Source organism: Pseudorca crassidens, chromosome 6 (assembly GCF_039906515.1).
Source record: "Pseudorca crassidens isolate mPseCra1 chromosome 6, mPseCra1.hap1, whole genome shotgun sequence".
NCBI classification, from domain to species: Eukaryota; Metazoa; Chordata; class Mammalia; order Artiodactyla; family Delphinidae; genus Pseudorca; species Pseudorca crassidens.
The window spans coordinates 81,805,191-81,819,292 of record NC_090301.1 but is presented as its reverse complement, the minus strand read 5'-3'; the positions used below and the strand labels follow the sequence as shown (position 1 = coordinate 81,819,292).

The following is a 14,102-nucleotide window of genomic DNA, read 5'->3' as shown; positions in this document are numbered from 1 at the left end:
GTCCCAGCACACACGTGCACACTCATGCATATCATACATAATGCCACCCAGTTATTCTAAAGCGAGTAAGGTTACACATATTTTGTTGTAGAAATTGATTACTGCAGCAGCAGAAGTTTCTACCTTGCCTCCACTGCCTTTCTTCTGCTTTCTCTCTACCCTCCCTCTCTTCAAAAGCATAAACAAAAAACTTTTATTTAATACCTAGTGGCTTGTAACTTGACATTTCTTAAGGGGAATGGACTTTCTCCTTAAATAGTTAGAGATGAAGAACTTAACGTGGAAACATACATGTTGAAATCTTCTCACAGCATAATGTAGTTTTTTAGCAAGTTAAATGTATCTTGAGCCAGTATTTTACTCTGGGAGTGACAGGGATAGAAAAGCTCTGCAACCTAAGGGGGATTGCTCCCTTCCTGGTTTGCTGCTTACCTTTCACTGGGAACAGATAAATAAGATATATACAAAAGCACTATTTAGCTACTAAACCTCAGGTGAGCAGTTTAGTTGCCAATAAGTGATTAGCATATAGTATTCTTGCTTTAATAGAATTTCTGTTTTATAAGACTGTATGTGGATATAAATAGTAAATGCTATTATAATAAGAACTATTAAGTGGATGATACTAGGGTTCAGAAAAAGCATGCTTTTTTCTTCCTTTTCTTTTCTACATAATAGTCATTAGAGTAATTAAGCATCCTCATGAAAAAAAGTGCTGTTGCACTAAGAGTTCAGTGATTGTACATCTCTACCCTTCCTTTTCCTATCATTTATTTTTAGTGCCTATATAACAATTTAAAGTTGCATCTTCCTTTTTATGGCTGATGAGAAGCATATGCCTCTATGAAGAAGAAAGAGGTTTATAACTTACAGATAAAATGTTTCTCACAGCTGTGAGTAAGCTATAGAGACCTTCAAGTAAAAGGCCAAAGGCCCTTTTTATTTATTTTTTTTATTTTAAATAATGCCCTTGGATACCTAAAGATATTTAGATTAGCCTTAAAAAAAGTACAATTTTAAAAATTTTACATTATCAAGATTTATTACATTATTTTTTTAAAGCTGTACAGTTCCTCTAAAATCAACATTAAATTAATAGTAAAATAAAACTTATTTCAACAAATTCGGGAAAAGAAAAAGGAGTGAAAAAAAGCAGTGACAAGTAGAGTTGCAGATCTCATAATCTCTTGGAAAGAAAACAGTGATGTTGATAAAGTTTCCATACTAGCATTTGGTAATTTTATTAAAAAAAAAAAAATTGCAAGGTGCCTGCCTCTACAGCTGAAAAAGGCAAAGGAGACTAGACTAGTAATGCTAAATGAAGTCTTACAAGTTATAGGAATCCAGTTGCTGAAAAGGGATTTTTTTACTGACACTTTAGGGCTTCTGAAGGCAACATGGCTTTTACCCTCTTTTGGGTCTTGGCTCCCTTTGAGAGTCTGATAAAAGCATTATTCTCTTGAGTGAGGGTGTCTATGAAAAATTCTATATTACTTTCTTTATGTATCGGAGTTTGTGACCTTCTGAAGACTAATAATTAACTCCCTTCAACCACTTGCATCAGAATCACCTGAGTTGCCTGTTTAAAACACAGACTACTGGGCTATACCCCAAAGCTACTGTAATAGAATTTCCAGTGACCTGGGTTCTGAAATTTGCATTTTAAAAAGCATTTCCACATGAGTCTTCTGTTCACTACTGAAGTTTCAGAGTCACTGCTCTAGAGCTTTATGTATTATTACCAGTTCTGGCCTTGGCCTAGAAACAAGATTTTAAGTGATATTGATACTTGACTTACCATATGTTACCTACTAATTTCTTACCTGCCTACAAAATATCAACTAGATGCCTTTAATGTTAATGAGTTAATGAGTACCAGGATTATAAAGAAATGAAGTTATTTGTGCTGGGTTGATCATTTTAATTAAAAGAAATGTTATGAAAGAAACATTTTAGATCCTAGGTCTGTGGGTACATATGATGTACAAATTTAGATAAATTTAACTTATTTCTAGTCTTTGTAAAATATACTTATTTGCTCTAAAAATGTATCTACAGTTACTCAAGAGGTTAATAGACATCATACTGAGATTTCCAATGGTAGGTACTTCAAAATACTGCTACCCCAGAATAATTGAGGTTGAATACAGTGTGAATTTTGGAAAAATGAGACGTAGAGAATTATTTTAAAATACATAAATAAATGTACTTCCAATAAATGTACATAGTATTATGAACTATCTCCAGGAGTCATCTCTATATCTGAATGAATCAGCCTTATTTGTAATGCACATATTAAGTGGTGGTATATAAATTATGCTGCTAAAACAGTTTAAAGACTGCTTGAAAATAGTATGTAAAATTTGACCAAACATTTCTGTCCAGGTGTTGTTAAGGTCTTAATTTATTTTTGCTGGTTTCCTTCATAGATAAATTCAGGGTTGAACTTTAGACTAATAGGGACATGCTGTTATTTTAAGTTATTGCATCTGGATTAATGAGCTAGTATGCCCATGTAGCTGAACTATTTAGTATTAATGCATAAACACTTTTGTACTATGATGCTGAGAGACAGGTTTTGAGTCCAGTATTCTTAGGACATTTCTTTAAACACAAGAAAAAATTCCTTGTCAACAATTACACCATATATTTTAGTCAACTTTCTCACTAAACATGTTGCTGAGAGTCAGGGAAGATCAAGTAAAATGATGTAAATTACTCACTGAAGGCTTTTTTATTGATATGAGGAAGAAAGTAACTATAAGGTGATCAGTGGGTAAGTGAGAAATACCATTTCTGTGTGGGAATAATACTTGTACTATTGTTATATTATTGGTAAAATAAAAAGTCCTATTAATGTTCATCTGTATATTGCTTTCTTAAAAGGAAATTAAAGTTAATTCAGTAAGTATTATGTAAAAATCTATTCTAAGGTTTCTGGAAAATATATGAAAATACCCTATAGATTTTTTCATGTCTCCTATGATCATCCAAACTTGCATAAAAACAGTTTAGATAGTTATTCCACAAAGATTTAAAATTTAGTTTGTGACCTTGTCACTGCATCTTTTTTATCATACAAGAATGTACTTCTTGGGGCTTCCCTGATGGCGCAGTGGTTGAGAGTCCGCCTGCCGATGCAGGGGACACGGGTTCGTGCCCCAGTCCGGGAAGATCCCACATGCCGCGGAGCGGCTGGGCCTGTGAGCCGTGGCCGCTGAGCCTGCGCGTCCGGAGCCTGTGCTCCGCAAAGGGAGAGGCCACAGCAGTGGGAGGCCCGCGTACTGCAAAAAAAAAAAAAAAAGAATGTACTTCTTTTTATGGTATATTTTTCAGTGTATTGAATTCAGTTTCTTGTTCCCTTTGACTTCCTCCTCATGTGTCCCTCAAGGGCACACACACATATGTTCACACATGCAAATGGTATGCAAAATATAATATACACAAATAGTATAGTTTATCTCTGCAGTAAGAATTACATTATATTTTCATATTTGACACATGTATTGTAATAGCTAACTTTTTGATTAGCGTGCTAACTGGTACATAATAAGTATGTATTTTATTTGCATTATGTCATTTATTCCACACAGTCATCTTCAAAGTAAGTACAATTTTTATTCCCGTTTTATAGATGAGAAAACGTATTGAGGTGAACTAACTCAACCAAGGTCACGTGATTAGTAAATTTTAAACTAGGTTTAATATCAGTACTTGATTTCTTAACCACTATGGTTTACTAACTTGGAAGGTGACTTTAAAATATGGTTGACCCTCGAACAACGTGGTTGTTAGGGGCACTGACCCTCCCTGCAGTCAGAAGTCCACCTGTAACTTATAATCAGCCCTCCATATCTGTGGTTCCTCTGTATCCCCGGTTCCGCATCTGCAGATTCAACCAACAGTGGATCATGTGGTGCTGTAGTATTTACTATGGAAAAAATCCTCATGTAAGTGGATCTGTGCAGTTCAAACCATGTTGTTCAAGGCTCAGCTGTATATCCAAAGTCTTTATATTAAAAACAATATTTTTTAAAAAGCTAATGTAGATTCTTCTCTCTCATGAAGATACTTGAAGGAAAGATACTAACTTACTTGCTTATTATGTGCCAGACATAGTATAGACATTTTTATACGTAACATTTAATCCTTATTTGTAAGATAGGCTTCATTATCCTCTTTTACAGATTTAAAGTAAGGGTCCACTTGTGTAACTTCCTAAGGTCATAGATTATTTGGCACAGGCAATATCTGATACTGTAGTGCTTGAGAATGGTGAATAAAACACTGAACTTGGATTAGGTGACTTTCTCAAGTAGCTTGGAGACTAATTATTCCAGGATAAACGGCAGATTAAGTGTTATAGGGGAAAATGTCCTCTAGCTACCAGCAAATGTAAAGAAAAGATGTCATTTCTCTTCTTTCTCTCTTGTCTTCATGCTATTAAGTATGTTAGGATTCTCTGCACATAGCAATTTAGAAGTTATGAAGACTTTTACTCCTCAGTCCTAGAATGGATAATAAAACTATGTCTTGATTTACGTATACAGTCATAGTGCATACAGATCAAATCAGTTCACCAAGGGTTTGTGGTTGTTTTAAAGAAGGCTTTCTATATACCAGTGATGTTGTGAAAGAAATAAGATACAAGATCTTTAAAGGTTTTATCATTAGTTTAGAAGTCTGCATAAACACATGTTAATTTGACAATATATGATTAAGTCCTAGAGTGAGTGGTTAATGGTACGTCCCAGAGGTCCTTCAAAATCCGCATTTATATAATTAAACTTATAAATATCTCCCACAGACCTCTCTTCTGCTCATGTTTACTCTCTTGGATGTTGTCTTCCCTGTTCACCCCAGTTTCCCAAGTTAGAGATGTCACAGTCTTCTGCCACCCGTTCCTTTTCCTCCATAGTCAAGCAGTCACCAGATCTTATAGAATTTGTCTCCTTTCTAATCCATAAGTCTTTTCAGTTCTATCTTTGTGTTAGGCCTACTGCTGCTTCCTTAGCTCATTCCTTGGCTAGGCAATGATAGTATTACATAGTCTCTTTAGTTAATTTGCCTCTAGCTTTCTCTACACTAGTCCATATTCTATCTTTTACTGACGTTAGTTCCCAAACATAAATCTAGTTATGTCATGACCCTGATTAAAAACCGTAAGAGGTACCCTTTCATTTTGGCTTATGTAAAATCTTATTTTCAGTCTGGCTCATAAGCCCTTTATCTTCACTATTTTACTTCAGCTTAGACCTCCAGCCTCATCTCCCATTACTTCTCCTCTTTTTTCTTTTCTTGCAGCTCACCCAATTGCTTCCTCTCCAAGGTTATGTTGTGCTTCTTCAAGTCCCTTTGCCTTTACACAAGTGCTGTCTTCTGTACAATGCCTCTTGCCTTGCTGCTCCCCTCCCTCACAACCCAAAAGGACATAGTTTTACTACAAGTCTGAACTCAGATGTCACTTCCTATCATATCATCCTAACCCTTCTCAAGCAGAATTAATTTGCTCCCTCTAAGTTGATGGCATACACTTTTATCTTTTATCTGATAAGGTAATTATCTCTACTTTTAGTGTCTATCTACCCTCAAGATTATGAGGTGTTTGCTTTGTTTTTATTTGTACTTTCAAATCTAGCCCAAGTCATAACAGACGCATGTCCTGGGTATATTTTAGTCATTAAGAACATAGGCTTTGCAGAGAGTCAGACAGACCTGGATTGAAATAAGGGCCCTGCAACCAAAAGGAATAGAATACATTTTGTGTGGAGAAAGGGGAAGTTCTGAAAAGAAAGGAACATGGGCAGTGGCAGGTCTGGATATTTTTCACATCCTGCTTGGCCAGGATTAGAGGCAGGTAATACCTCAAAACCTACAAAAGGCCCAACTGGGAAACACAAATTCAATTAGCCAATATTTTTACTAAACACCTTGATACATGCACAGCTTTTTGCTACACAAGCACTAGGAGTGTGAAGATGGGTAAGACACGGACTCTGCTTTTGAAAAAGTTCAGCATGAACAAGGAAGATAGACATGTAAGTAAATATAATATCGTCTACAAATATATATTAATAAAGTAATTGTGAGGAACAGAAACCCCTTAGGAGAATGTCTCCTTTGGCAGAAAAACCTCAAGTCCAAAGTGCTGCCCTAGCAAAGTTTTAAAATATTAATTGGAATTCTACAGGTGGGTAAGATGGTAAGGGCTTGGTAGACTGAGAACAGCATGTACTAAGGCATGAGGTACAGAAGCAGCAAAAGTAGAGAAACCATTGTTTGTAAGATTTCATGCATATGGTTATCTTAGCCTTACAAAGCAGCCTCTACTAAGATACCATAGATAACACCCAATTTAAATGTTTACATATGCTCTCTTGAAACAATCCTCATATCAATTTGTTATATCCTTTCCCTTTGAAATATAAAGTGGGTAGGAGCATGAACTTTGGAGATCAGAATTTGAGTTCAAATCCTGAAATACTTAGTTTTGCGAAGCATCATTTTACCATTCGTAAAAAGGGGTTATTAACTCTACCTATCCCGCAGGGATTTTAGAAGATTCAGAGAGAATGCATGCAAAGCTGTTGGCACAGTGCCTGGTCCATAAGAAGGTCTCATCAGGACTCCATAAATGTTAACTATGTTGTGACTCCTGATAGGCCTTTTTAAAAATCTTATTTATTTAAGAAGTGATTTATTGAGTGCTTACTGTTTATTAGGCGCTGGAATTACAAAGATGAGTAAGGCACAACCTCTGCCCTTGAAGAATTTATAATTTATGAATACATGCACTATATCCTACTACATTTTGAGAATCAATAATTAATAACCTGGAAAATGCTTTGGGGGTTGGTTATAATAAAAAAAAAAACTGAGAGAAGAAGCACCCAGATGTCTTTGGGGGCATTAGGAAAGTGTTTATCAACGAAGACTGTGACTTGAAGAATGAACCAGTTTGCTGGTTTAGAGTTGGAGGATGGAGAGGAGTGAGGCTTTTCAGGGAAAAGGAAGAGCATATTCAAAAGGAAGGAGAAGGTAACATAACTCGTTCAGAGAAAGACAAATGGTAGAAAAACCTCTAAGAGAGGAAAGGATGGGAGTAAAAAAACATGCAGGGAACTGAATCTTCTCAGGTGAAACTCTGTGCTTGAAAAGTACCCCAGAGGGCCTAAAGTTACAACTTTGCTCCTCTAGAGAAGTGATAAATTCTTTAGGTTGAGTATGAGAGAAACCTCTGAAAAATTGCCCTGTCTCAGCCTGGGGTGCTGGGGTGGTCCACTCATCAGGCATGAAGTCTTGCCTAGTCTAAGCAAACACTGCCAGTCCTCCGAACAGTGAGCACTAAACACTGGGTCAAAGGGTGGGTGGGGTAGGAGGAGCAAAGGAATGGGAGTTCATTAGTGATGTTAGTATCTGAGAGATGGTGTCAGCATCAAAAGTAAAATCGTCCATGTTGTAGGGAGACAGTAAGAAAGAAGAAATTTCCTGTGGTTGCTGAAAATTTCTGGAAACACATGAGATAGATTAACCAACTAGACTGTGGTTTGATGGACAGCACCCCAAAATTGGACAGCACCTTAGCTCTCTAGAAGCTAAAAATCATGTGAATTTTGTAGAATATCCCATGGAGTCAGCCATTCTTAACTTTTCCTTTGAGCCAAGGGAGGAATTTGGGTAGCACTAGAAATTCCTAGAAATCTTTGGTTAAGCATTAGGCATAGAATTTTCATCTATTGCAATGGTTGTATTTTTTTTCTTTGTTCTATTAATATGTTAGTTTCACATTGATTAATTTTCAAATGTTGAACCAACCATGCACTCCTAGGATAAATCCCACTTGGGTGTCATATGTAATCCATTTAGATGCTGCTGGATTTGATTTTTAGTATTTGATGATAATTGTATTTATAGTCATAGGAGATATCGGTCTGTAGTTTTCTTGTGATTTCTCTATTTGGCCTTGGTATCAGGGAATAGTGGTCTCATAGAATGAGTTAGGAAGTATTCTTTCCTCTTGTTTTTTGGAAACGTTTGAGAAAAATTGGTGTTAATTTTTCTATAAAGTTTGATAGAATTCACCAGTGATGCCGTCTAGTCCTGGACTTTTATATTAGAAATTTTTTGATTATTGATTTAGTCTTTTTACTTGTTCTAGGTATATTCAGATTTTCTATTTCTTAGTCAGTTTTGGTTATTTGTGTGTTTCTAGGAATTTGTCATTTTGTCTCGGTTATCTAATTTGTTTGGCATACAACTGTTAATAGTATTCTCTTACAATTCTTTTTATTTGTATAAAGTCAGTAGTAATGTCCCTGTTTTCATTCCTGATTTTAGTAATCTTAGTCTTCTCTCTTTTTTACTAGGTCAGTCTAGCTAAAATTTGTCAGTTTTGTTATCTTTTAAGAGAACCAACTTTTGGTTTTATCAGTGTTTCTCTTTTACTTTTCCTATTCTTTATGCTTTATCTCTGCTTTAATCTTTATTACTTTCTTCTTGCTTTGGGTTTAGTTTACTCTTTCTAGTCTCTTAAGGTGAAGATTATGTTATTGATTTGAGATCTTTTTTCTTTTTTGATGTGGGCATTTACAGCTATAAATTTTCCTCTTAACACTGCTTTCACTGCATACCATAAGTTTTCATATGTTGTGTTTTCATTTTCACTTATATTAAGGTATTTTCTGTTTTTTCTTGTGACTTCTTTTTTGATCTATTGATTGTTTAGAAGTATGTTGTTTAATTTCCACATATTTATGAATTTTCCAAATTTTCTTCTGCTGTTGATTATCTTATTACATTCCATTGTGATCAGAACACACTGTGATTTCAGTCTTTCAAGCTCAGATACACATTTCCATTATCACTGAAAATTATCTTGGTTAACACTGCTCTAACATAATGCTCTTTAAAATGTTCCATGGACCAGTACTGACCTGCAGACTGTCACTGGTCTGTGACACAGTAAGTCCAGAAGTTGAGAATGTTTAGAAACTTTCACAGCTGCAACATCCGAGCACATGACCAGTTACCTCATAATGCATTTTTATTGTAGTTTACATAGTATTGATCTAATCTGTGATAGATAGGAAATTTTAAAAAATACAACTGATTGTTCACAATGGATAATTTGAGAAGTACTACTCTAAGGTAGGTTTACATAAGAATTGCAGGATCACAGTCTATTCATATGTTCAACTTTTACAAGATAAATTCAGTCTGTTTTCTAAAATCATTGTATCAATTTATACTTCCACCACCAGGGAATGAGAGTTTCCATTGCTCTGCTGTTTCTCTGACCCTTGGTATTGCCCACCTCCCACTTTTTTTTCCAAAGTTTTGCCATCTGGTAGGTGTGAAATGTCATCTCATAGTTTTAATTTGCATTTCTCAAATTACTGATGATAAGTATATTTTCATATGTATATAGTACATTTGTGATTCCATTTTGTCATCTTAGGAATTATTTATATGTCTGGATGCTAATCCTCTGTTGGTATGTTGCAAATATCTTCTCCTGTTTGCAATTTATTTTTATGGTGCTTTGATAAGCAGAAGTTCTTAGTTCTTTTTGTGTCATGTTTAATAAATTCTTCTATAATTTCTTTTTATTTTAAAGTTTTGTCTTTCACATTTAGGTCTTTGTGCCCACTTGCACTTGAATTTGATTTCTGTGTAGAATTTGAGATAAGGATATAATTTTATTTTTTTTCCTATGTGGTTAAGTGTTCCAGGATTGTCTCTTGAATAGATTTTCCTTTACCATTGATTTTCAATATCAAATTGGCCTTAAGTTATGTTTTAATATATGAATAGGTCAACTTCTGGACTCACCATTGTGTTCCATTGATCAATTAGTCCAATCCTTGCCTTAATTGCTACACCTTTAAAATAAGTCTTGATAGCAGATAGTATAAATCTTGTCATGCAGTTCTTCTGTGGAAATTTCACCATCAGTTTGTCATTTGTCTTTCATATGTTTGTTATTTATCCAGAAAGCTTACTAAACACTCTTTTTTCATTCTAATAATTTATTTGTACACTCTTGGGGTATTTTTAAAATAATCATTCTCGGCAAATAATAAAACTTTTGTTTGTTCCTCTCCAAACCTGATACCTATTATTTCTTCTCTTTGGCTTCATATGGGGGCTAGAATCTATAGTGCTGATGGCAATGGACATGCTTGTAATGTTGCTGATCTTAAAAAGAATGCTTTCCACATCACCTTTAAGCATGACTTTTTTTCTTGTGGATGCCTTTTATTAGATTTTTAAAGTCCTCTTCTGTTCCTAGTATTAAAAGTTTTTATCATGCACAAATACTAAGTTACATTAAATGCATTTATTGAGATGATTATATGATTTTTCTCCTTTAATCTGTTAATGCAAATGTTAAATTACATTTAAGCGATTTCCCAAATTAAACCAACTTGGCATTCCTGTTATAAAACCAACTTAGTCATGTTGTAATATCTTTTTTATTCAATACTGGATTAGATTTTAAAATGTTTACTTTGGGCATTTTGCATCTCTATTCATAAAGCAAGACTGTTCTGTAATTGTCTTTTTTTTGTAAAATTAGTTGATGAGTTTAACCTTTTTTTTTTTTATTCTCTGGAAGTGTTTGTATAAGATTACAATTTTGTTTCTTGAATGCATAGTGAAATTCACCTGTAACCCATCAGAACTGTTGTTTTCTTGTGAGAAAAATTTTAACTTTTGATATAATTACTTTAGCGGCTGAAATATATTTAGGATTCTAGTTTGTTCTTTAGATAATTTATTGGATTTTTGGGGGGTTCATCTGTGTCATTTATGTTTTCAAATTTATTGGCATAAAATGGTTCTTAATATTCTCTTATCTGTTTAATCATATGCATTATTTGTTATATTCCATTTTTCATATTTAACTTTTTAATTTATGCTTGTCATGTTGTTCATGATTAACCCTGTAATGGCATTATCAATTTTGTTCATCTTTTGAAGAACTAGCTTTTGGGTACAGTGAGTCCCCTACGTACGAAGGAGTTCTGTTCCGAGAGTGCGTTCGTGAGTCCAATTTGTTTGTAAGTCCAACAAAGTTAGCCTAGGTACCCAACTAACACAGTCGGCTATATAGTACTGTACTGTAATAGGATTATAATGCTTTTCACACAAATAATACATAAAAAACAAACAAAAAATAAAACATTTTTAATCTTACAGTATAGTGCCTTGAATAGTACAGTAGTACAGTACAACAGCTGGCATATTAGTGCTGGCATCGAGTGAAAGGGCAAGAAGAGTTACTGACTGCAGGAGGGAGTGGAGGTGGGAGATGGTTGAGCTGAAGGATCCTCAGCAATAGGAGACGGAGGGCAAGCTGCAATTTCACTCACACCTGACACTGATGGAATGCATGTTCACATCTTTGAAAGTTCACAACTTGAAGGTTCATATGTAGGGGACTTACTGTATATTGATACTTACTATTGGCTGCTTATTTCCTACCTAATTTCTTTCCATAACTATCTGTATTATTTTCTTCCTTCTACTTTTTTATTTTGCTTTATTCATTATATATTATGCTGACTTTTAAAACTTTAATTTAGATGCTTTCTCATTAATTTTCAGCCATTTATCTTTCCTAATGTAAGCATTTAAGGCAATTAAATGTCCACTAAGTATTGCTTTAGCTGTATCCTACAAGTTTTGATATGTATGGTTTTTGTTAATGTTTTCTTATAAATATTTTCTGATTTCTGTTGTGATTTCTTCAGTGACTTCTGAAGTTTTTAAAAATTCTTTTGTTTATTTTTGGTTTTGTTTTTGTTTTGCCTCAAGCCTGTAAGAGTATCTTTCTTGTTACTGATTTCTGCATTTAAAGGCATTGTGGTCATGGGATGTGAGCAATATGAAGACCTTGTTACTTACTTAGTAAAAGGACTATAATTCTTAAAATCCTATACTATAATACTGGGATCAGTTTTTCCAATTTTAAATCCAACATGCTAAAAAAACCATATATATATATATATATATTCAGTGTACTTTAGGGTTTGTAATTTAGCCAAGTGCATTTGCAGTACTATCATTACTTAGGTTTTTCCCTTCAGTCTTAGATATTAGCAGTAGCATGAAGAGAAGGCCCACAAAATTATTCCCATACTTAAAAAAAAAAATTAGGTTCTAAAAACTTTTACTGAGTTGTTTTATTTTCTAATTTGTTTTGTTTTCTGGGCCCTGAAATGAGTACTGTAAATCTGGTTCAGATTTATTGATTATAAAGAACAGACATTAAAATCTTCAGTGTGATTTATAGTTCATTTCCAAAGACTTTTTATCAACAACGATGTTCTTTACCCTGTACTTTTAAACTCCGCAAAGAATAGTGTTCTTAGAGCGCTGTTTAAAGGGAGGAAGGAGTAACTCTCCCCTCCCTACCTTTTATCTCAGAGTTTGGGTCAGCATTTTTCCCTTTGTTTTTTTTTTTCCTGCTTCCGTCTTACAGTATGTATTACATTTATGTAACATTGAACTTTTATGTATTATTTAACAGTGTCATGAACTGTTTTCTGTGATTGCTGTATGTTAGATACTCACAGATAAACTACAGATTAGGTAGTGTCTGTATTTTCCAGGTAATGAAACCAAGACTGAAACGCTAAATACCAGTAAATGGGACAAGCCAGAGTTCTAACCCGTCTCACTCCAGTGTTGCTAACATTTATATTTGTGTAAGTTTTGTTCTGTAGATCTTTTGTAGTATGTGTGATCTCATTAAGAAGCAATTTTAGACCATGGATGGCTTAACATGTCCCAATATATGAATAGTTGTTTCGATTTTTCAGATTGCTTTAATTTTATTTCCATTGCAAATGCTTAAAAAAGATTTTCAGAGGCTCTAACTTGTTTACTACTAAATATTCCCCACTGTCATTTATATTTAGTTTCATCACTTCGTTAAAAGAATGAGCAAAGTGTGGTCATAAAGGTTGATCTGTCTCCCCACATACTTTTCCATTTATCTCTAGCTTCTATATAGAATAGATACAGTGCTTGAAGTTTTCCTCGGGTAGATTTCATTATTTCTGTCTGACCTTAAAAGATTTGTTCAAAGAATGTCTGTTAGGCAAAAAGTTTGCTTGAGTTATTAGTTTAAAAACTTCCTGCTAGACTGCATTTTTTTGTGTATTCAACATGGCATTCCAGAAGAACATAGTGGCCTTATATGAGCTTGGTCAAAACTTCTCCTGGCTATTTCAGAAATTAAGTCATTGGAACACAGTGAAAGTGTTTCATGAGGTATATTGGATGGATGGTTGCATACATGGGTGAATGAGTGAGTAAATAAATGGAAATTTTGCATATAAGTTTTTACAGTAGCTAGTCTCCTGTTGTGTGTACCTTTGTAATGTTGCTAATATTATAGATACAACAGCAGCAGAAAGACTTTCTGGATGAAGAACCCTGGCAAGAACTTCTTATTAATCCTTCATTGTGGTATTAAAAAAAAAAACAAAAAACTCATGTATCTGTTTCTGTAGTTTGCATATTTTCATCATACCATGATTTATAAATACATATTGAACCCAAGAGTTGTCAGTGACTTTTTTAATATGAAAATATTTGCACATGTGTGAAACCTGGTTCTAACAATTGAAGGAAAGTATAATTTACTATTTGCTTTCCATATATACAGTAAACTACAACATTCACATGTTTAGTAATGGAGTGCCCAGTAATCAACTTTTCAGCCCTATTGGCATCACCAGACTCTTTTTTTTTCCAGCTTGATTGAGGCATAATTGACAAAGTCATAAGCTATTTAAAGGGTACTATGTGTATACATATGCAAGGTGAAAGGATTCTCTCTATCAAGTTAATTAAGGAGTCCATCACCTATGTTTACCTTTCTTCCCTTCCTTCCTCCTCTCCCCTCCCCTCTCCTTCTCTCCCCTCCCCTCTCCTTCCCTCCCCTCCCCTCTCCTTCCCTCCCCGCCCCCTCCCTCCCTTCCCCTCCCTCTTTTTTTTCTTCCTTCCTTCCTTCCTTCGTTTCTTTCTCTTTCTTTCGTGAGAACATTTAAGTTCTATTCTCATAACAAATTTTAGTTATACAATGCAGT

At 34.5% G+C, this 14,102-nt stretch overlaps 1 protein-coding gene across 18 annotated transcripts in view; it reads left to right on the top strand.

Annotated features, from left to right (window-relative positions):
* The window catches only part of MBD5 (methyl-CpG binding domain protein 5), a 403,659-nt gene that overhangs the window by 19,238 nt on the left and 370,319 nt on the right, over positions 1-14,102 (top strand). For 2 of the 18 annotated variants that reach the window (XM_067741999.1, XM_067742011.1), the window contains one exon: positions 12,618-12,713. The exons of the other annotated variants lie outside the window; for them this stretch is intronic. The gene's annotated coding sequence lies outside the window, so the exon portion shown is untranslated. The remainder of the gene's footprint in view (positions 1-12,617; positions 12,714-14,102) is intronic. 18 annotated transcript variants of the gene reach the window in all.